Here is a 24380-nt window from a genome sequence, read left to right as displayed (position 1 = left end):
AACCTGCCCTGGATGACCCAGCCTTGGCAGGGGGGTTGGACCAGGTGATCTTCAGAGGTCCCTTCCAACCCCTATGCTTCCGTGATTCTGTGTGTGTGATTCTGTGTAAAAGAGGGGAGATTGAGACTAGATCTAAGGAAGAAATTTTTGACAATGAGGGTGGTGAACCACTGGCCCAGGTTGCCCAGAGAGGTGGTAGATGCTCAATCCCTGGGAACATTCCAGGTCAGGTTGGCCGGGGCTCTGAGCAACTTGCTCTAGTTTAGGATGTCCCTGCTCATGGCAGGGGGTTGGACTAGATGGCCTTGAAATGTCCCTTCCAACCCAAATTTTTCTATGATTTTATGATTCTTTGAATTGCATCTTACATTCCCTGCCCTACCACGCACAAAAAAACGCACTTAGCAAGGAGAGGAGGCTCTTGACCCAACATGTTGGTCTTTGCCTTTCATTATTCCTCTTAAATGCTGAAGGAAGAAGGAGAGGAGGCTCTTGACCCAACATGCTGGTCTTTGCCTTTCATTATTCCTCTTAAATGCTGAAGGAAGAAGACAAAGGTTCGTGGACATTTACAAGTCCTGTGTTCATATTTGTGTTCTGCCACAAGTCTCCTCTCTGTTAACTCTCCCCATAGAGGGGTGTCTGTAGGAGTCCTTCTCAGGGGTGTTGTGGTCCAGATCCATCAGAAAGGTGTGAAAACATGGAGGTGTTCTAAGGATGTGGGTGCTCACACTCAACCAACCGTGGTGGGGCAGGGTGTATTCTGTCCAACACCAGCATAAACACATGCATCTGGGTCAGAGGTGGCTAGGGTGTTCTTCAGTCTTCATTGCACTGCTGAAATGCTGCTGAGGTGTCAGCTGGAGATGTTGTGTTGCTGAAACACCCAGGTTGCCTTCCTGGTGCCAGTCAAAATAAAGAACTTGGCTTCTTTTCTGCGTTGGCTGCTGGTGCTGAGACCTCTCTGGGGATGGTGCTGGAGAGGCCAGCATGCAACTGCCCACTGATGATGGGCCCAGTGAACACCTTCTCGGGCTGAAGAAGTGAAAAATGACAGTAATTTCCTGCCCACGCCAACCAAGCAGAAACATTCTCCCGTGAAGTTTTATGAGGCTGCAGAGCCTGGAAATGTATGAAAGCAGAAAGGACTGATCAGCGAAGAGGGAAAAACTGATTGAAAGGAAATTAATGTTGTTGAAACCTTGTGGAAATTTAGAAACTCCTCTGAAGACCCAGGGCCTGATTCTGACCTGACCCAGCAAGGTGGCAAAACCTCATCTAATGCAGCGATGCAGGTTTGCAGAGCCCCTCGCAGAGACTTCCAGACACTAAAAGCATGCAGGAACCGATGCAAAGCATGGAGACGAAGCAGATGGGTGCCTAGAGGCTGGCGTTTCCATGCACTGGTGCTAGAAGGGGTCTATCATAGATATAATGAGTTTTGTGGGGTCTCATGGTGTTTTCAGGAGCTACCCAACCACCAGTGCTCCATGGGGGCTCCCTATACCCCGCTTGTTGGTGAGTCCTTCAGGGGATGGTATAGGAAGGGATGTCTCACCCAGCACCAGGGTGCGTGCACGTATAGGTGTGTATTTTCAGCTGTCCTGGCTCCAATCCAGAGGTTGAGGCACATGCAGGGACACCTCCAAGCCCTGGCTCCTTCTTACACCTTCCACCCCAACAGCCAAAGCCAATGTCTTTCCAGGAGCTGGGTCTTTTTCCAGCCATTCAAGGCATCAGGTCCCAGCTTTTCCAACCCTCACCCCCTCCCAGAGCTCTGTGCCCATGCTGCAGACCCAGGAACAGGAGGTCTTGGCTTGGTGTGGCCTTGAGGCACCAGGTGCTTCCCGTGGGCTGGACAGGACAGGCTGAACCAGCATCCTCTGTGCAAGAACACCAGAGAAACACCCGCTCTGGAGGTGGCTCTGTTACATCCTTGTTCTGCTCTTGCACCATGAGGGATTTAATTGATGCCGGGGAGCCCAAGGTAGAGGGGCAAGGGAGAATGTAAATGTGAAACAAATTGCAAAATGGAGGAAAAAAGAGAAATTTTCCAATTTGCATCTGGGTTTTGGTATTTGTTGCATTCAACTCACCAAAATGCTGGAAAACACGGTAATTGCACTGCGTGCAGTCATGCCGTTTTTGTGAGGTATTGAATGAGTGGCTTTTAGAAATAGCCACCTTTCTTCTTTAATGTTTCACTTGACTTCTGATAGAAAAATAATGCTTTTTGAAGGATCCAGTTTGAGCTATGGGGACAATATAGACATGATTTTCCAAACGGAGGGCAACCTGGGCTTTTTGCAGTCCCAGAGAAAGTATTGTATATGAACTCATTACTAACTTTGTTCTTAACCTTACTGTTGCCATTTCATAGACAACACCCCTGTGTCATGGATGCTTTTCCCTTCTGGATCTCCAAGTACTTTTGAGACAAAGACAGGTTTATTATCTCTGCTTTAGAGGTGGAGAAAACAAGACATATAGATGGGACTGGTCTGACATAACAGAGTTTTTTACACCTGAACTAATTGCTTGAGACTCCCTTCATTTTTTTCAGAGACACAGACGCTTCTATTCATTTTATCCTAATATAGATGATTAAAATAGGTCAGATGACCAGCTTCAATGTATTTATGCAGTGTTTGTGATGGGCATCTAAGGGGAGAAGGGACTGGGGTAGACACAGCCATGCATCTATACAAGTATTTTTTCTCTTTAACTACACATGCAAGATATAAGTATCTAAATAGTCACAGGCTCTTTCCTGTACTAGTATGTGATGATGGATGGATTGATAACCTTTCTCCATAAAAATATACATAGTTAAGAGTAAATTTTTCATTGTCATCTCTAGCTTGTGTTTAACAATTTCTTTTCCTCTTTTTTTTTTTTTTTCCCCCTTGGAATATTGTGGGTGGAGAGATTTGACTTGTGTCTAACATAATATTCTTGGATGGGTTTTTTGAGTAATGGCACTGTTATTGTACAACTTCCAGCAAGAACAATTTGCAAAGTGTTGCAAACTTTTCAAAATGACCTGACAACAGCTCTCCAACCAAAGTGGTTTTGCAGGGATCTGTTCCAGCATTGCGGGGCTTGGAAAGAGGGAAGCTCGAAAGGCATCGGAGGTCTGTGCAAGCTGCCCTTCACTTCAGGTTTGTAACGTTGGTAAAGGGGCTTGAGGTCTGATGCTGCAACCCCCACGTAGAGGAGTCATTACCTTTGGGGCAAGAGAAGCTCCGTGTGCTGAATGCTTTTGGAAGAGCCTAAACCTGGAGTTAGGGGGTCACCTTTATGATTATCCTTGAGGGTTTCTCTTCACCCATGGCCGTCTACTTATGTGAGTGCAGAGCAGGGATGTGAACACGGAGCCAGCAGACGTGTGCTCAGACCCTGCAGGGACCCTACAAATAAGAAGATGGTCACAGGAATGTAGATGTTGATGCCTCTTTCATGGACACACCATTCCCCCAGGCTACCAACCAGCCCTGCCACCAGGACTTCACTCCGGTTTATTTTCTTCACACTTGCTCATGGCAAAATAAAGGTCCACTTGCCATGAAATTAGGGAGAAACTGTACCTAGGAGGAACCTTGATGCAAGTTGCTGCTGTAGGAACCGAGGTCTTCTTGACGTAACATGGGCTGATCTGAGGCATCCAGAAGCCCCTGTGTTAGTTTTGCTGGTTAAGATTTTTAGAAACTAATTTCTTCCTCCCTGTGGGGTTTGGGTCACCCGAGGGGCTGAATGGAGGAGGTGAATGCTCACAACCAGGCTTTAAATCTGCTGGAAACCAATTGTCTACCAAAATTTATTACACAAACCTGTGGCAGGCAGGTCTAATGGGTGACTCCCATGGTGTCATGCCAATACAGTGACGAGAGAAATTGGATACGTGTCTGGGTCAGTTGGGGTGGGACCCTAATGTTATATTAAGGTGCTTTGATGGTTACTGAAGAATTTAAGAGGGGTTTTGCGTGTGGGTGGGATGAGGAGACTGCAGAGGAGAGAGAGAGCAGGTTCATGGTGAGCTGGTGTGGAGAAACCTTCAGAACCCAGAGTGGCAGGAGCACTGATGTGAATACTGGTGGGGTGATGACAGATGGATTTTCTATCTCTAATGATGCAGTGACTGAAAGTGTCGATCGGGGACCCGTGCCTACATGTGCCACAGCTCTTGGGTGCCGGGGGAGGTCAGCATCTTTCCCCTGATGCCGATGGATGCTGTGGGTCCCTCACTGTGCAGGTTAGCAGAATCTAGCCTCCTCTCCCACCTCACCCCTTCCAGAGGCAAGCACATCTCAGTGTGACAAGTGTGTGGGGCCTCAGCTAGACTCCATGGCCGGAGTGCTGGATGCGGCACAATCATGTCTCAGCATAGCTGAGACAACTGTAATGAGAGAAAAAGTCTGCCTTATTAGTTGCAAATGAGGAACGAAGGGCAGGGATGAAGCCATCTGAGCCAGCAGACTAGGTTGGAAATCTCCCCAGATTGCCTGAATCCTCTTAGCCATATTTTAACCGTGGGAGCCCCATGCTGATGTCCACCTCACAGCAACCTCTGTCCATGGCATTGCTCTGTCCAGTGCGACTGAAAGCGGGGATGTAAGCGAGACACCAGATTGACCCCCCAAAGATGTGTGACCATCACTCCCTTGCTCCCTGCTGAACAATACTGTGGGCAGCTGATCTCCTGCCTGCCTTCCCTTGCGATGAGCCCTTCCTCCTTTGTGCTAACAGGCTCCTCTGGAAGCAGTAAAGTTGGCTTGAACCATTATTAAAATAATAGAGGGACCCCAGAGGATCTTTAGCTAGGAGATCTTTAATAATTACTACCTCCAAGACTCTTGCTACTCCATTTGAACCAGGGTTTCTCATGCTATCCAAGTCCTGGAGCAGAGCTTAAGTCTGTTCCCACAGGGCTACGGGTGCCATGTGACTTAATTGTCCTCGAGATTTTTCTAGTCACGTCAAGGGCTTCCTTGGAAATGTTATATAGCCGAGAAAGAGTTTATTATTTGCTGTCAGGGGGCAAATAACACCAGGGCAACTCTGAAGACGTCTATAACGTATCTGCGTAATGTGAAGGTTAAAATAAATCAGTAAAAAGAGCCACTCTCCTGAGGGCAATATACTGTAAAATATTTCATCGGAAGGCCTGGATATTATTGCACTTGTAATTAATCTTCCTGGTAATAGCACGGCTCGTTTTCTCCTGCCGCGTTATCTCTCTCAGTGTTCTCGCCTGCCGCTAGATGTCGGGGAAAACCCTTTTGGCATTGTTTTTTGAGGAAATTTCTCCTAAAGTTGGGAGTTGCTGAGTTTCTGCATTTGTTTGAGGTCCAGGAAAATGCCTGGTGTGGATGGGAAGCGGAGATGCCTTGGCTGCTGCTTTCAGCTGCCAGCACGTGAGCTGCAAAGCTGACGTGTCCTCCCGCTTCTCCCCTTGGTTTGCAGCCACGGATCACTTCGTACAGCTGAAGTGAGTTAGCACTGGCAAAATTATACCCACAGCACTGACCATCTTTCACCCGCTGCATGCAAATCATCTATATTATTACCATTACCCCTCCTGAGTTTTACCTGGGTTTAAACCCAGGCTTTCCCGAGTGCTTGTAACCCTTCTGTTCTCAGATCATCACGTTGCAAGCGTGCCGTGACTTGATTTTTATGACCAGAGGGAGTAGTTTTTGCCTGTAAGATGAGTGATGGGGACAAACCTTGTGCAACAAATACACGCCTGCAAGGAGCCACGACTCAAAAAGGACTTTGGGAGTCCGTGGTTGGGGAAAGGTGATGGGAGAAGACACTTTGTGGGTGGTTCTTGCATGGAAGGAGGCCGTCTTGGTGCAGATTTTCCCCTCCTATCATGCACACCCAGCTGAGGCATGAACCTTCTCCCCGGGAAGGGTCAGACTTCTTCACTGAAAGAATTCAGCAGGAAGGTGCCGGAGATCCACATGTCACTCCCTGTCTCCGAGAGTGGTTGCAACACATTTTTTTTTTTTTTTCCCCCCACACAGGGGAAAGGGGGAACAAACGCAAACCGTGAGTCCCACGAAACGGAAACGCTATTGAAATGTTTTCTTGTTAATTAGCCTCCTCAGCCGTGCGCTTCCTGACTCTTGAGCAAAAGCTGATTGCTGCAAATAGCTCTGGGGCTCAAAGCGACGACCTGCCAGAGAGGGCGAGCGCTCTCCTGAAGGGTCGTGTTTGGGAAGAGGATGCTTGAAGGTAAAAGGTTAGTGCAGGAGGACAGGGAAGGGGTCTCTGACATTTGGAGATGATAGAAGTGCTCCTGCCTGTTGTGTCTCCTGGGAGCCCTCCCTGCCCTTGGCCTGCCTTTGCTTTTTAGCCCAGCCTGCTGCAACTTGAAAGTGGGCATTGTGCCCTGTGCTAGAAAACAACAGGTTGGGGAAATCTTTCCCCTGGGCCGTGGTGTCTTTTGTTCCATAAGTTTCCTCCTAATGTGCATGGCCTTTCCATGGGAGGCTGAGAAATGTGTGGCTGGGTCTTCTTTGGAGTGTATGTGTTTGAGTTGATGCGGCATGTATGAGTTTTGCTGCAATCAGGAGAGGCTGCAGCCATTATCATGGTGCTGGGAACCAGAGATGCTTTTTATAAACATAAATTACAAGTGTGACCCAATGTTTCTTTCTTACCAGGGTGTTTGCTGCAGGCAGGCACCCTGTTGCATCCTACCCAACACTCATCTGTCTCCTTCATCCAACTGGGAAGGTTTCAATGTGTTCCAATACTGTGAGATACTGAACATTTGCCACAAACGAAACAAAAAAATCTTGCTATTTTCTGTCTTCTTTTCTACTGGTCTTACTGGAATTTCCTCAGCAAGGACAAAACCTCATATAAGCTGCTTGCAGAATTTATACTTAACGCTACTGGTTGATTCATCACCTCCACACTCAACCTGTTGAGCTCAACCTCTTTACCCATAGTCACTCCTTGTAAACCGTGGTGCTCAGAGGTGTGTGTGTGAATGGACATCTCTGGCCACCAGTGCCGGTTTTGAAGACAAGATAAACACCCCCCTGCTCCGCTCCTCTGCTTTCCCTTCTGGTGTAGGTCTGCGTGGTGGAGCTACAGAGACTCCTTTTTTATGGGATGTATATAGCAGAACCTGTGGAATTTCACGATCTTGGGCATGGAGGAAGCTTTGGGACAGAAGAAAGCTCAAGACACCACCTAGTCTAAACGCCTACACCAAGGACCATGCTGCCAGTTCATAAAAACCCACAGAAGAAATGAGTCCAGACCTTTTCAGTGTTTCTCTTCCATCAACATAGTAGGTTTCCTTTGAGGCCAACCTAAATTTGCTTTGCTGCAAATGATTCCAAGACAGTCATCATGTTCCCTCCGTGGGCTTCTTTTCTCAAGGCTGAGGAGTCAGTACTCCACCAGTCTTTCTTCATAAGTCGTATTTTCTCCAGTTTCTTATCATCCTTGTTCTTCTGTGAGCTTTTCCTGTGTTTGCTCAGTATTTGACTGCCCTTTTTCACAGTGTTGATGGTGTTAAAAAATGTTATGTTATGGTTGGATCCTTAAGATAAAGGTAAGATGAAAAGAGGGATGGATGGTAAAGATGACTAAAAAAAGGCCTTCTCTTTCCAAGGGCTGATCTAATTCATGTCTGTCATTCTCTTCCTTTCTGGACTAAAGTTGCAGAGTTTAGTTAGAGACATTTAGCTTCCTCCCCACCTGAGACACAAGATAGCGATTGTGTCTGTTAACTGGCTTACAAGGCACAGTTGATTTCTTGCCCAAACATGAGGTGCCTTCCCCAGAGAAGCAAAGACCTGTCTCATTGCTTGGATCTTCTGTACTTTTCCTGGAAACGAAATGAAAACCACAGTCCAGCAGAGGCTGGGAGGCTGTTGCGACAAAATGAATTGGAGCAAAAGATAATCACCTATTGTTATGCTGCAGAACTCCTTGACCAGTTGGGGTTCCTCCAAGAGCCAATTGGACATGATGAATAGCGGTAATTTCAGAGCTATGCGTATTCTCAGAGTCTGTAGTTTTCCACATCTACTGCATGATGGAGAAGGAGGAAAAATGAGGTTTCTAATCAGCTCCAAGTCAGCAGCCTGGACTCTATCCTGCAGCTTCCAGCTGGTGAGGTGTTTGCAAAGGAACGACTTGTGTCTGCAGCAAACATAAGACACTGTCCAGTTTCCAAAATGCTGATGTATAGAGTCTTTGCTATAGAAATTGGGAAGCAGGTGTCTCCGTCTGGACTGAAAGACATTACACTTCTGCATAATCTTCCCTACAAAACTGTTTCCTCTGAGGAAATTTTCTTTGCAGGTGGCATCCTTTGCCAGGGAGGGTGTTTGCTATTATTTCTCTCCGTATAGAACTGGTACACCAAGACTCCCAGCCGTACCCATATCCCTTATTGCAGTCTCCCCTGTAATGTAACGAATAACACACTCAACACAGCCCTGACCTTGCAAAATAAATTCCCCCAGTGAGTTAGATATTGGTTCCCACCGTGACCAAACTGTATTCAGGCAGACTCCATGCTAGAGCCAGGGATGTGAGAATTAATGTAAAAGTGCCCTCTCGTGGCAAATAGAGTCGGTATCATTCGTCATCATTTTGGGGAAATTCATAACGTCACTGGGGTTGTGATTAGTGTATGGTTTCCCACCTTAAGACGAGGGACAGTGTCACTGTGATGTCGTTGTGTTGAGGTGCTCCAAATTATTCCTCAAGGCACCCAAAAGGTAGCAGGGTTGGCTTCCCTCCACCGCACACAGCTGGGAGCTGGCAGTGGTGCACTCAGGGAAGAAAAAGTGTCTTCTGGGGTCCAGAGTTAACCAGGAAAGGTGTTGGCCTTGCAGCGGGTCGGTGGGTGGGAGCCTGGCTCTCAGGAACACGCAGCCAACAGTGAGCTGTCAGGGTCTGGAGTTTCCTTTGCTTCAGGTAGATCTGCTGGGAATGAAGTGTTTGCAGCTGCAGAGCAGAAACCAGACTTGGGCAACCCTCCTGCCTGAAACCATGAGCTGGCTTAAAACAACACTCTCTCTAGAAGAGATGATTTAATAACAAAAAACATAATAAAGCAATCCGGGGCTTTTGTTCTGCCTGTTCTCAGGCCTGTGATTCAGTGCTGCTCGCTATATTAGCTGTTCCTGCACATTGTCTGAAGCAGTCACCCATTACGTACCTAATTAATCAGAAACCTGGGTAGACCTGTGTTGCTATGATATGAGCTGTAAAAGGGGAGTTTTATGAACATTTTTCCTTCGTTCCCTTTTATTATGAGAAGGAACATGGGGTTTTCTTTGCACTAATGATTATTCTGGAGCACCCACGATGTCTTTCCTGCTCCTGCTCCACCACTTCCCTTGCTCCATGGAAGACAGATTTACGGTTGGGCTAGACGGTCCTGCTTCTGAGGAATTCACCACTTAGGGAAGGCAAAAAACAGAGCAGGAATGGGATCAGGTCTCCCAGTCCAGCTTAGCCATAAGCGGTTAGGCAGGTAGATGAATGCCACAAGCACCTTGGGCTACTCTTCTGTCCAGAGGAGGTCAATGTGTCCCAGATGGGATGGTTGCTACCTCAATTACCTGGCTTTGCTGTGCAGGACCTCAGTCTTCACACTTCATCTTAATTTCCAATGATGTGTTGGTGGGTACAGCTAGAATGTCATCTTCTTTTGTGCTCATATGAACAAGGTGACTGAAAGTTCCCACCTGAAGGCATTTCTCTGGTGAGGGAGGATGGATGAGAGAGGGTCAAGCCACAGTGCCACACAGGGACTGCTGATTAGACGCACTGTGGAGGCATGTGGCAAATATGAGGTTAGTCCTTCAGGACAGAAATGAGGTGCTGGTCACTTGCTGGTGTGATACGCTGCCTGTTTGAGGAAGGATTCTCTTTTACAGGACCTAGCACAAGGCACACTTGATCCAGCTCCGGGATCAGCCCCTCGCCAGCATTTGGCTCGACGTTCATGAGGTTATACAATTACATACAGCTTTGATGGTCATGTTTTTCAGATCCTCACTTTCAGTTTGTTATGACTATGTCAGTTTGTGAGCTGCTGTTTTTGTCTGGGAGCTCATGGTGGTCCAGCTTTGAGCAGGAGGTTGGGCTAGATACCTCTGCAGGGTGCCACCAGCTGACACTGCTATGGTTGCATGATGCTCACATGATCCCACAACTCAAAGAGTAGTTGGGTTTGGTCTCAGTTCCAGCTGTGAGGCCTTAAACAACTCATTTCACCTTTGTGGAGCCCTGCTTCCCACGAGGGTCCTGCAGGTCCTTCAGGAGAGCAAAGGTCTCCCTCTGAATGTACTGATCTCTGTGGGAGCCTCAGGATGCTACTGCAGTAGTCCTGATTGATAATAACAGTAAGTTGGGGGGCCACTTTATCAGGAAAGACCATGATGGGAATTATAATCACCATTTAAAGGCATTTTCCCCCTTCCTCTGATGGGTTATCAGATTACAGGAAACAAGAGCAGTTTTGCTGCTTTATTATGAGAGATGGATGCTACTGTTTGGAGCATTTGCCCATCGATCTACTTCCCCGACACCCTCACTCATCAGGGGATGCACTGCTCATTTGATGTGCAAAGGCTTCCCAAAGCTCTCTTACTTTTCTCCTTCCTTGCTGGTGGATTTATCTGTATTTTGCAAAGCACTAATATTTATTCCGCTGCTTCCCCGAGCTTTCCCCTCCCAGCGGCAAGCCCACTTGCATGGAAAGATGGATCTCTATTTTCTTAAATGCTCAGGCAATTATGTTCATTCTGCAAGTGGTCCCGGGAGCTCTCCAGTCAGCCCTGCTTTTGGCTGCAAATCCTTTTTCAATATGGCAAGTACCTGTAGCTGACCTATCCTCAACCCGAACTGTGAGGCTAATGCTCCCCAACCCCTGATGGCCATGCACCTCTGTAGTTCAGCACCTCTGTAGGCCTTCAGATGGGTTTCAGCAGGGTGTGTAGCCTTTTGCCTGTGCCTTCTCCATCCCTCCCTTGTGGGTGAATGCAACACCTATTGCAGCCCCAGGTGGACACAAATTCTTGGGTCCATGTCAAGCATCCAAAGAGGACCACCAAGAAGACACCAGATGAGACTTGTTATGGCACCCACCACCATCTCTCCAGGTCCTAACGTATGTTAGGACAACCCTTGTGCTTTGACTAAACCCTTGCTCCTCGTATGAGCTTGGGAGGTGGCACTCAACCATTCTGCTCTCAGGGACAACGTAGGGGTTTTGACAGAGAGAAGGTGCCTTGGTCTCCTCTTCTTTATATTCCCATCCCTGCTCTCTGGTCTATTATCAGCACAGTTCTGCTGTGATGTCTGTGTCCTAGTGCTGCAGGATGGATGTACCATGGGTGATCTACCCTGAACAACCAGTAGCAATTTTATTCATCTAAAGCCAAATTCTGCTCTCCGTGTGCAAACGCTTTGGCTGAGACTTTGCAATCCTTAGGACTGATATCACCTACATTTGCATTGCTGTTTATTTTAATTTACTCAAGAGTTACCTTCACAGCCTGTTCCTCCTTGCACTCACCTAATCCTCACCACCATGATCACCTTCACAAGGGTTTCTTTCCTAAGTGCATTTTGGGTTGAAGTCATCTGGCTTGCTTTCTACTTGGCTCCCTAAGAAAGCACAACTTATGTGATCATGTTCTGCACATGCCTGTGTCTGTCTGTTTATCTCTTCAGAAACCATTACGGCTGTTGTCCAGTTTAAACCAGAGAGAGAGGGAATTTCTAATACATTTTGTGTACCCAAGCAAGCAAGAGAAAGAAATCCTGCTGATGCTCAGTGGAAGAAAGGGCTGAGGGGTGAGCACAACCCTTGCTAGACATCAGAAAACCCAAGTTATGAGGTGCCAGGGTCCTTCAGTTGCACCCTCATTTGCTGTTCAAACATTACAGCATCTCAGAGATGCAACCAATTAACCCTGGAGTAAACTGAGGCAGGATACGGGCATTTCAAGGGTAAATAGCACAAATGTCTCATAGTGTTTCCCGTCTATGTTTTATAGCTAGCAAGGCTGGTGTGAAGTCACCAGGCAGGTTTTTTAAATTATTATTATTATTAAAAGGCCGTCTGCCATGGCAGACATAAAAGAGATATCATGTTCATTGCTCATTCCTCGGGCTGCACCACACATGTTTGAGAGCGAACAGATCCTGCCGAAAAGGAATTTCCAGTCCAGTTAGACTGATAAATTGGCGCTTCCCCACAGAGAATCCTGTTACACATTTCAGCTTAACAAGAGCTTGGTATCATTACAAGGATGCTTTCCACCACCGGCGTGCAGCACGGAGACTGCCCGTCCCAGCAGGGAGGTTTGCCTGGGTGTCCTGGCAGCCTTCCACAGTGCCACATACTTTTCATGCTAAAATAGAAGTATTTATCTTCTCTGTTGGTTGAGGGTGTGGGGCAGGACAGCCAAGGGGGGTCTGTGATCCTCCCTGCCCGTGCTGGAAGCAAAAATTAGGCATGGTGTATCCCTGTGGTCTCTGGAAAGGATGCGCTCCTCTCGCTTGCCCTGGCGATGAGCATCCCATGTGTTTTCCTCCTGAATCCCCGAGGTACCCCAGCTGATTCCGTCTGACATGAATTTCATAGGGCGTCACAGGAAACGCTCCCAGTGGCATCGTGTTTTGCGTCCTACTGAGGCTCTTCTGTGGAGGCTGAGCCGTGCCCACACGCCATGGCCCTGCTTTGTGCGCACTGCCCTCCCCACTGAAGATGACTGATAGGATTATTCACCTTCGGAAGTCTGATTCTGGCTGAAATCCAGCCCTTCGCCAGGCCAGGATCCACGGACTCTTCCGGGTAGTGCGCATTACCCAGGGCCGGGTTTCACCCTGAGCCGTGGCAAAAGGAGAAAGAGAAACGCACTCGGGTGGAAGGACGGAGATCTGTGGCCTGACGCCAGTTAGAAAGCACTAGGTCAAGAGCATAAACAGCAGCTCCAAGGCAACGACAGACATAAAGGTAAGGGCTTCGGTTGCATAAGCAGCCATTTTTCAGCTCTGTGAAAGGAATAATTAACATGAATATGAGCCGGCAGTGTGCCCAGGTGGCCAAGAAGGCCAGCAGCATCCTGGCCTGTATCAGCACTAGTGTGGCCAGCGGGAGCAGGGCAGGGATCGTGCCCCTCTACTCGGCACTGGTGAGGCCGCACCTCGAATCCTGTGTTCAGTGTTGGGCTCCTCATGATAAGAAGGACGTTTTGGTGCTGGAGCGTGTCCAGAGATGGGCAACGGAGCTGGTGAGGGGTCTGGAGCACAAGTCTTATGAGGAGCAGCTGAGGGAGCTGGGGTTGTTTAGTCTGGAGAAGAGGAGGCTGAGGGGAGACCTCATCATTCTCTACAACTGCCTGAAAGGGGGTTGTGGTGAGGTGGGTGTTGGTCTCTTCTCCCAAGTAACCAGCGATAGGATGAGAGGAAATGGCCTCAAGTTATGACAGGGAAAGTTTAGGTTGGATATTAGGAAAAATTTCTTCATCGAGAGGGTGGTCAGGCATCGGAACAGGCTGCCCAGGGAGGTGGTGGAGTCGCTATCTCTGGAAGTGTTCAAAAAACGTGTGGATGTGGCGCTTCAGGACATGGTTTAGGGGACATGGTGGTGCTGGATTAATGGTTGGGCTTGATGATCTTGAAGGTCCTTTCCAACCTAGTGATTCTGTGTGATTCTGTGTGTGATCTCTCCTGTCTCAGGGACAGCGAAATGCAGCATGGTTACCTCAGCGAAACACCCAATGAGTAAGTTTACCACCGCTTTTTTTTTTCTCAGTAGAGGATACCACTACAATATACTCTCCATGTGGCTTTCAGAAAATCCTGATATTCCCCTCCACAAGCAAAACTGGACCAGCAAGGTGATTCAATTCTGTCTACGTGGGTTTGTTTCAGGATTTCTGCTTGGTTTTTTTGTACTTGTCCCATCTTGTATCCTCTCTTGTTTTCTCCAGCTGATGAGAATGTGTGAGAGGTACAGTCTAAGGGAAGGCTGAGAAACAGGGCTTTAGGGGCACGAACCACACATTCATACAGACCTGGGGATAGACTGAGGAAACTGCTCCTTTTGTTCGATTGTTCACTTATTTGATGTTTGTGGGTATCTGCTACAAAGAATCAGCATCCTACAAAAAATAAGAATTGGCTTGTGTCCCCGGTTTTTCTTTCTGGGTGAAAAGACCCATTTTGATGTCCCAAATACTATCAGCCTCTCGACAGCATGGTGTGGGGATGTTTTTCTGGTGGATCAGCAGTTAGTGGATTTGCAGAGCAGAAGAAAGAGTTAAAAGTATCGAAAGCTGTGAGAGAAGAAGCCAAAAACCTCGGGATATTGTTATGTGGAAACCCATGGGGTTTGAGAATTTGACCTTGTAGACACACACGACACAAATCTTTCCTGTCCCTCCATGAGGAAGGCATGACTTGGACACCATGGCTGGGGCAGGACCAGAAAAGCTTGGAGCACTCCAAGGGGAAAAACAGAGCAGGACACATGGATTCGCTCATCTACAAAGGCTTGGCTGGAAATGTAAGAATTTAAACAAACTCTCCAGCAGGAGAACTACGCCAGGCCATCATAACAAACAGCAGGAGATACAAGTGCAAATTCACTCTGGCATTGTCCTGCCAGAATCCAGCGATAAAGCTGGGGTCGGCAGAGGGGTTGTGGATAGGAGGAGGCAGAGCTCTCCTGGGGAGGGAGGTGCCGGCGGGATGAGATTAAAATGTCCCTGACTTGTAAAGGGGAAATGGAAGAGCAAGAGGAGATATGATAAACCTCTAATGCCAATTGAGGAGACACATGGGACTTGCTCCACCATTGCAGTCAGCACTGGTGTCTGCAAGGATTGCTGTACTTTGAGCAGTGAGTAGGACTGCACCCTGATTTGAAAGGATTTCTGGTTTGCGATCTCCAGTGTCTACTAGCTACAAACCTTGATGAAGCTTTCTGCAGTGTTTGGGATGTTCACAGCTTCTCCCATGTAGATTTTCTAGGGTCTAATAAGGACAGAAACCATATACCTGCTTTTCCTCAGTGGGGACATTTATATTGTCTCCCTCTCTCACTTTCCCTCCCTCCTTCACAAAATATGTTGGAGCTCAAGTACTTTGGAGACTGCTGCTTTTCTGTCAAATTAGCTGGAAATTGGTGAAGGGGCTCAAAAATTGCTAGAGGAAAAGCAGACAGTCCATCAGATAGATATATACTTCCTCCCACACGCTTCAAGAGTGACTGTACAAACTTTGTCTTCTTAGGATGCAACAAATCACTCCCGCCTTCATAAAACCCTGGCAGCAAAGAGAAATTGCAGCCCTCGGTATTTCTCAGCAGTGGAGTTGCTGTACTTACATTTTTCCTTTGCAATATCCTCTTTCTTCAGAACAAGGAGTCAGACCCCTCAACACTGATTTTCTGTAATCCCTTTTGTGCTTGCTTCAGGGTGATGGTGGTGATTTCTTTGGAAAAAAAATTTATATAAATGACTGCAAATTGTGAACGGTGTGGGTAGGAGATGCTGTGGATGTCTGTAATCTCTGCTGTGACAGCCAGGGGAAAATAGAGAGCCTCACATGGAGGTGCAGTATCACTGTGTGTCCTCAAGTACAACTGGCTGTATTGCAATGGAGAGACAGGTTTATGGGCACTCGATTTGACCAACTTGGACACCAGGGAGGGTCAGAGTGCTTGGCCTGTGATCTGTCCCATGGATGGGAGAAGTCACAGGGAGCTGCTCTTCCAACAAGCTCAGCAGGCACTTGCCAATGGCAACAGGCTCCTGATGGTAAAAATCCAACCATGCGCTCCAACTGCTGTGCCCTCAGTTGTCCCCTGTCCTCCTGTAGCCCTGGAGCTCTCCCTTGCCTGTCCCCGTAGCCGTCTCCTTCTCAGGCATGGGGCAGCTTCGTCCCCCTATCCAGAGGACACCAAAACTGAACTTTGCCTGTGCCACTGAGAAGCTTTGATCTCGCACCACACTGTTGCTGAGGAAGAGCCAACTTTGGGGTCCCTTTCATAGTGTAGGGATGTGGTTCACTTTGTCCCCCACAGGTCCTCTTTCTCCAGACCACAGGAGGAGGTTAGCAAACTGTGGACTCTCTCCCTCCTGGGACTCTTGCATGTGTGAGTGAGTCTGACTTTGCGGGCAGGGTTTTGCCTTTTGCTTGTCTGACAGGGTAGACTTTTGGGGAGCCCAGTCAGCTCTCTGATTTCACCATGATCAGACAATGAAAGAGGAATCAGCAGACAAATGGGGAAAGATTCTGAGAAATGGAGACCTATCTGCAGAGAGGATGAGGAAGCTGTGCCCCGCCCTCCACATTGTCTCCTCTTGCCCTTTGTCTGTCACGTTTACTTAAACCGTAAACATTCCAAGGCACTTACTGTGTGCCCACATACTGCTTAGCTGCTGGCAGCCTTAAAAGGAGCTGTAGCTCCTGCACTCTTCTATAGTAAGGCAATAAATAACAGGTACATCAAAGGAGCATTGGGGTGCTGTGGCTTGGTATAGAAGAGAGCAATAGGCTTCTGATATGGCCTGAGAAAGGGTTGCAAATGGCATCTCCAACGTGGGGATTAGACCCATCTCTCCTTTGGATCTGGAGTCTTTGCACGTAGATTTAAATGCTCCCTGCAGGGCTGCCTTCATGTCAGTGCCTAATTATTTTCTTGGCAGACATTTTCTTGTCCATATGGCAGAGAAAATATCAATTGCAAGGGAAACCACGGAGCTGGGGTTGTTCTGCCACACTGGAAGTGGCTGGAGAACCGGATTCCCAGCAAGGATTGTTCTGGGTTGGTCTTCCCCTTTCCCTTGGGGCAAGACACATCCCACACATTAGGCTTAGCCCTGGAAGGCTCCAAGTGAAGGTCCTTTGATGGCAGTGGGTGCTTTGAGAAGGGATGTGCAGTGAATATGTCCCCCACAGTGGCAGAGGGAGGCAGAGAAATGTGGGACAGGAGATTGACATTTGGAAAGGAACATCACTGAGTTCAGTCCCCTGCTGTCACAGACAACTTTTCAATGGGGTCTGGTACAAAGAACATACACTCTTTACTCTCCATCCCCAAAACATCACCCTGATCACCCCATAGCACATCAGTACCAACACACCAACTGTAATGTGTCACAGGACAAGGTTTAAGAGTTTCTGAAGGTTCCCACGGCAGCAGTGCCTCATGCCTCTGGAGAAAATGTGCTCGTGGAGAAGCCTGCTGCACAAATGCTCTGGGTTTGGAGCGCTCCCAGGGGAGGTAATTTTGCAGCTCAAAGGCACCAGCAGCCAGAGGAATGCCTGAGCCATGGGACGAGGGACCACAGCCTTTTGTGCATCTTTACAGCTCCAGCAGCCTGGTCCTGCTTGGGGTGCCTGCCATGCAATCACGGTGGTCCTGGGATCCAAGGAAGGAGTTCGGTGGCTCACTCCAGCTGGAAATGGGAAGATACTCCACAATGCTGTGGCTCTCCCAGGTGGGCTGGAGCTGCTAGCCAGGGATGTCATTGTACCCTGGGGTGGGAGGAGAGGGGTCCTCTCTGTGTGGACCACCCAGAGGCAGCAGTGGAGCTGCTGGGTCCTGCTGCAGCTTGGGGCTGTCCTTGATCCCATACTGCTCTCCAGGAGACAGGAGATCTGGCTGGACTGGATTTCAGTGTTACAGGTCCTTCATGGTATCTCCCCAAGCTGTCTGCTGTGGAGCTGCATAGAGGAGTCCACCGTGGTGTCTGGTAGGCTGGACGTGACCTGCAAGCTGCCAAATCAAAAGCCTGGTCCCAGAGAACAGCAATAAATTCCAGGGGTGGGAATCTTCCCCGAGAGTAGGAAGGAGACAACCAGATGGGCTCTTGGAGTTTTCTTCCTTCCTTGATTTCTATAATCATAAAAAGAATTTGGACAAGGCCACAGGTTTATAGCCAGCCTTGGAAGAGCTGATATCCAGTGTTTGGGGGGAGTTTTGGTATCTCAGTTGTTTCTCTGTGGGAGACATCCGTGTAAAGCTCCCCCGGAATTGGACACGGGTATTGTTAAAGCAGGTGTCTCTGTTTTTAATAGATGCCGGAGCTCTGATGTTCCATTTGTTTCTGAAATGAGTGTAAAATTGTCAGCTGGGCTCCTCTGGGCTGTTCAACTTCTTTATACAGACAGAGCCACCTCCACCAGGTCCTGCCTGCCCAAGGAGAGGTGAGTGCAGGAGGACCAGAATAGCCCCTGAAATGCCATACTATTTAGTAAACAGCAGTGGGGGGAAGCCCCCTTTGACTCCCAAGTAAATCTCCACCTCTACACAGACCAACCCATGCCCCCCTCTCCTTTTTTCCTCCTTTAGGCAGAACATCTTCAGCCAAAGAGACCCCCATCAGCCATCTTTTACTACCTGATTTAGAGCAAGTGGTAATGGGTCATCGCATCCCTGAGAGATGACTGTCCCTCTCTCACCTTGGTCCCTCCTCCCTCGTGGTCCTTGAAGGAGCTGCTTTGAAGAAACAACCCCCAGCATGTGCAGAGTAGACCATGAGAGGCAGGCTCATCTTTTGGGGCTGGGCCCCAGCAGGGCAGTTTGTTGTTCAGTCCGTATATCACTACACATGGATTGCAACACAACAACCCCATCATAATATTTGTGAAGAATCGCTTCCTCAGCACCTTATGTTACACTAACATCAGTGCTTTAGAGCTGCAAAGGGACAGCGGGGGCTACGTGTTGCTAGCTATAGGTCAGAAAACATAACAATCTGAATTCTTCCTTTTTTTCATTAAAAAAGTAACAACTTACAGTTAACAGACTGTTTCATTACAGTTAGGGCTTGGGAAGGGAGGGCTATCACGGCTTTGAAGCAAATGGATCAGCGTTCATGGGTCTTTGCTCACCCAGATGTTGGCATCAGTACTGGAGAAAGGCAAGGGCTGTCCCTCGTGGATGGGCCTTGTCCTGGGACCTGGAAAGAGTTTCCCTCAATTTCTGCTGATCTCTGTGGAAGCCAAGGCTGCTTCGCAGCTCACAACTGTTTAATAAAGGTCATCTCATTGTCACAAACTGGTGCCAACCTACTGCTCAGTTCAGAGCATCCCAGGTTGTGGACACTTGGCCCCTGACAGCTATTGGCATAAGGGACTCATAAATGCCCGCTACAGACAGCGGAAAGGATCAGCCTCACCCTGGCGTTATTCATCCAATACCAGGGCAAACAGCTGGGTCGGATGATCTGTGCTTCAGAGCTGCCTCTTCTTTGCTCTACAGCAGACTCCAGTCACCTAGTTCAGACATCAAGAGCTCATCTACCTGCTTGTAGACATCTAGTACAAGCTGATGCCCTAGAGTATCCTCCATGGTCTCCAGCTTCCAATATAGGAGGACATTTGTGTCCCATAGGTCTGGGGTCATATCCACAAGCTCCAAGCATTTGTAAACGCATCGCACACTGAGTTGGCCATGTTTCTGTTATACAATTTCTGTATTTTTTCTGCTAATATCTTCCATTTTTTCCCTGCATTGTAGCTTGACTTAAGCCCAGTGAAGGAACAAAAGAAACCACCGCTGGAGTGCCCCTTGACTTGAGTATGAGCTTACCATGGACTCAGACCTCCATTTCTATTTTTTCCATCGTTCCCATGGGGCAAAGGGGAATAGGTGGCAGGACTCTTGGCTTTTACTCTGGCCCCTGTCACAAGCTTCTGGAAATAACACAACCTCGATTTCCTTATCTGCCACATAGCAAAGATAGCGCGACTTTGCCTGGGGTTAGCGGCAGTTCTTACGAATGTTTGTACAGTGTTTGGAGATATTTGGATGAAAGGCACTACGGAGCTATTAAGTAGTCATGTTATTTATTGTCCTTTCCCAAGTGGGTCTCCTTAGCAATGTAGTGTGCAAGTAGTGTTATTCTAGCACCCCCGTTGACACGAAACCTACCGCACTCCCCAGGTCCCTCTGGAACTGAATATCCTCCATGCAACTTCACAGCACTGCAGGTAGAGCACTCATGCTTGTTTCATAAAACATAGTCATCTGATTTTTTTGCTCTCCTATGCTGGTTTTCCCCCAGGAAATCCTTTCAGTCCAGTGGAATTTGATCAAGACAGGACTAAAATGAAGTTCTGCTGAGCTGCACTTCTGGAATTGGACAAGACTCTTCTTTCTACTGCTCTTGAATGCCACGCTGTAACTTCTCAAGGGCAGCAGGGGATAAAGTGAGAAGACTTGGATTCTTTACAATTTTCTTATTGGAATGATTTCTTTTTTCAGTCTCATTTACTTTCATTACTCTCTGTTTAGTATAAGGGAGAGAAGCAGGCACTTGGTGACGCAATTCATTTAACTTACTGACAAAGTCTAGGTTGAGATGAGTTGTGTCCTAAATATGCTTTTGATGACATCACTGAGCAATTCAAATCTCCAGTCTAGAGGACAGTGTCCTACTTTTTTTTTTTAACAGATGACACCATCAGGACGGGTTGTGGTTTTGAAATCACCACCAGTTCGAACACACCTGGCATTGGTTGCTCTGGCCTCTGTGCTGGGCTAAGTACTGTTTTGAAATGGTTTGCCTCCTGGTTGCGATGCACACACTGCATCTAGGGACTGCAGCATGCAAAACACAACTGGAAACCATGTGAAAATGTGCTTTTTGGAGGAATTTCCAATGCTTTCTACTCAGATATTTCTAGACAGCCTGGAAATGCCGGAGGGAATTACCTTTCTAGCAGGTTTTCAGTGGACTCAAATCCAGACAGAAACTAGAAGAACAAAGAATGGCAGCAAGCAGAGCCTCGTTGTTATGGATTTATGTCTCAAAGTTGATGGCTTGTTAAACTGATTTATTTTAAGATTGTCTATTGTTTTCTGTTGTACCTTTAGGATTCCCTTGGGTTTTTTGTACAATTTGTCTAGTAAAATCTGCTATGTACATCACCTGCCCTGTAGAAATCAGCTAATAGGATAAAAATCAAGAAGAAACTGTTTAGAATGAAATCACTCCTTTCTCTGAATCTTTATTTTAATGTAGAAATAAGAACATAATTTCTTTGGAAGCCTTCAGCTTTCAGTCAAAGCTAGTTGAAAAATCAACAGGTGGAGAAATCTGTGGGGGACAGATAGATGACAGACTGAATTACCACGTAAATCTAATTTCCAGGGAAAAAAAGAGAAAGTTTATATAATAAAATGGGCAAGTGACCTCACAAGTGTTTCCCTCACTGTATTTCCTGTACTGAATGGAGGAGAAGGAAATTATGAAAAAAATTAAACCAGGTCTGAATTTAGAGACTGAGGCTATCTTTAAAATAAATCTAATTTTTTCAAAAAACAAGTCTTGATTAGACATACATTTCATAGATTTTGAAGCATTTCCTTTAGTGCCAAGTGTATCTAATTTGTCCATCATGTACTCATCACCAAAAGAAATGTGAATGAGTTGTCCAAGTGGTGAGGGAAGGGAGGATATTACAAAATCCTAATCAGTGACTCTTTAGTGAATATCCTAAAGCAAAGGAGTAATGGCCCCAGCGCAGAGCAGGAGTCATCCTGGCAGAAGATACCAGTAGTGTTTAACTTACACAGCAGGATTTTCGCAAGGAATCGATGTTCTCGGTGGACTCAGGCTGGGGCATGAGATTGACCACAGAAACCAACAGTACAGACATATCATTGCTGTGCCCCTGTGCCTGATAAAATGGGAAAAGGCCTGATTTGGAGTATGTCATCTCTTCAGTAAGACCAGTGAGTGCTACTGTAGGTTGCTTCCTTGCAAGGAGGAAGATAACAAGTTGGGAGCCAACCTGGGAGAGCGGAAGAAGTAATACTGCGATGGAGAGAGACTTGAGACTTTTGGGTTGGAAGAGTCACCTTTGGGGTTACTGTAAAGGAAACGCAATTTCAGCCCAATCCTGACCATCCAGAGGAGTTTTAGACTTCTGGGGGCCAAATGTTTTAGATGTGGGGGCAGACCCCTGCAGGCATTAGACCGCTCCAGCTGGTTGCCCTCTCTCTTGGGACCACAGTCTTCATCTCCAGCAATGGGAAATGTGCTGGGTGCAGAGAGCTTTATTTAGGTGCTCAGCAAGGTGATGTTTGGACAGATAGGATTACCTCATTGCTCCTGGTATGTGAAGTTCATACCTTGTGTGGCACATTTATCACCCCTCTTCCCTTTTGGAGAAGGGGGAAGGGAACAGTAGGAGGGAAAAGAAAGTGGAAGGCAGGAGAGGGGGGACCCAGACAAGGGAGGAGGTTGTGTGGGGTGCGTCTTCCCAGCTTGAATGATTTATTTTTCTTCTGGGAAACACTGAAACTTGCAAGTCAAAATTAATGGGACAAAAACATTTTCCAGGTGCTCAGAAGTGCAAAAGTACAATAAATCAAAGGGGTAGTCCAAAGGAGGAAGCTCACAGCCGAGGGACAGTAAAACAGGCAGAAGAGCAGACTCCTGAAGCTGTGTCTCCTGTGATGTGCCGGATAGTCCATCTGGGCAGCCGGTGCCTGAGCTCCCGTGGTGCCGTGAGGACACTTTCTGGGCTGCACAGGGGCTTTCTTGAGCTGCTCCAGCCTGATGGTGGAGGAACCTGATGTAGGAGCTTGTTGTCTGGATCTCAGTGAGTAAGACAAGACGCACCTGGAGAGGGACAGAGGAACAGGAAGGACTGAGAGGAAAAAACAGCGAAGGCAGGTGACAGATTCACGAGTTCTCTCCCCATTTTCACCCAGGGACCCCAGAGCTGTAGGCGAGCTTTCTGCTGACATCCTGGTATCCTCCAAAATTACATTTACTCAGCTGTTCTTGAAATGGGAAAGCACCAACCTCAGGGCAGATGGCCCCAACATGAGATCTGTCTGTGATTTCCAAGTTGTCCTCCTGATGGTGAGGAGGGTGAGGAGGATGAGGAGTTGCATTAAGCTTAGGCTTTCTACCCTTGCACAGGGAAGCACGGCTCCGTCCTGCCTTACTGATGAACCTGTGTCAGGGCACACGTGGCTTCATCTCACATGGGGATGCAGCGCCTTTGGCATCAGCAAGGGGCTTTGGAGCATGCTTAATTGTAAGCTCACACATGTTGTTGCCCCGTGACATCCAACATTGAGCATACGTTTGAATGCATTGCTGATGTGTTGAGGGGATGGCTTCATTGTCAGTTTGGGACCGGTTTCCTCTGCGGCAGGCTTCTGGGCAGTGTGGTTAGTTCCCTTGCAGTTACTGGTCACCAAAGGGATTCCTGGTCCCGGGCAATGCTGGCCTTTTTCATCTGTAACATTCCCTTCACAAGAGCTCCCTCAGTGTGCCCATCACCCCAACAATGCTGACCTTGTTCTGACATCTTCATCAGTGATTTTTTAAATTTTTTTTTTTTTTAACCAGAGAATGCATTTCTTGAGTACAACTGGGGTTTTCATTAGAAGAATTTGCAATGTCATGTGGAAAATGGGTCGTCTGAAAACTTGGAAAATGGAAATAGCTCCTAGACTGTGTTTTTGTGGCAACATTTCCCCATATTTTCATATATCGCCACTATTTGTTATTATCTTATATTATTTATTTATTATTGTTTATTATTAATGACTATTTATTATGATTATCATTTGTTATTATTTCTATTGTGGTAACACCTAGCAACTTTGGGGCATCGCTGGCCTGTGCTGTGCTAGGTGCTGAGCAAACATACAGGAGAAACCCACTCTCATCTTTCTTCTCTATTTATCTCTCAAGCTGTGTTGGGCTTGGTCCCAGCGAGCATATTATCAATTAGTCGACTTGCTGACAGCTGTAGTGCACAATGAGTCAGTTCCCTACTTGAGATGAGCCATTGGTCAATTAAACTAATAGTGAAAATCCGGGCATAAGAAAGGAAACATTTATGAGCTAATGTTAAGTGTGCGAGGGCTAAGGGAAATAAGAGCCCTCTACAATTATAACAGGGGAAAATGAGAACTCAGGCTCATTAATAAACAAAGAGCAGGATGTAATTAATAAATGCCTCTAAACCCACCAGAATATGGAATTCCTTTCTAAATATGTCATTAGCAAGAAAAATAAAAAGAAAAATTAAGCTGATAAGGACGGGCTTGGAAACTTTGAAAGTATACAAATCATAGGATCTGGCTGACATTTATCCCGCTTGTTAAAACAGATTTCACTAAAAAGTTAAGGAAACACCATGGAGTGTCGGAAATGTGGCCATAGGATAGAAAATCAAATGGTTGAAGTTTGGTTTTGTATATGGCAGAAGTTGTCCACTGTGCTCGTTGTGGTACAAACACAGCAGGGGGAGATGGTCCATGGCCAGAGGGGAGCACACCACTGGTTCTGGTCCATGACATGATCCCAGAGTGAGATTTGTAATGTGCAAGGGAAAAAAGA

Source organism: Phaethon aethereus (genome assembly GCF_964289735.1).
Source record: "Phaethon aethereus genome assembly, chromosome: 1".
Lineage (NCBI taxonomy): Eukaryota > Metazoa > Chordata > Aves > Phaethontiformes > Phaethontidae > Phaethon > Phaethon aethereus.
The sequence above is the reverse complement of the archived record's forward strand: the minus strand, read 5'-3'. Positions refer to the sequence as shown.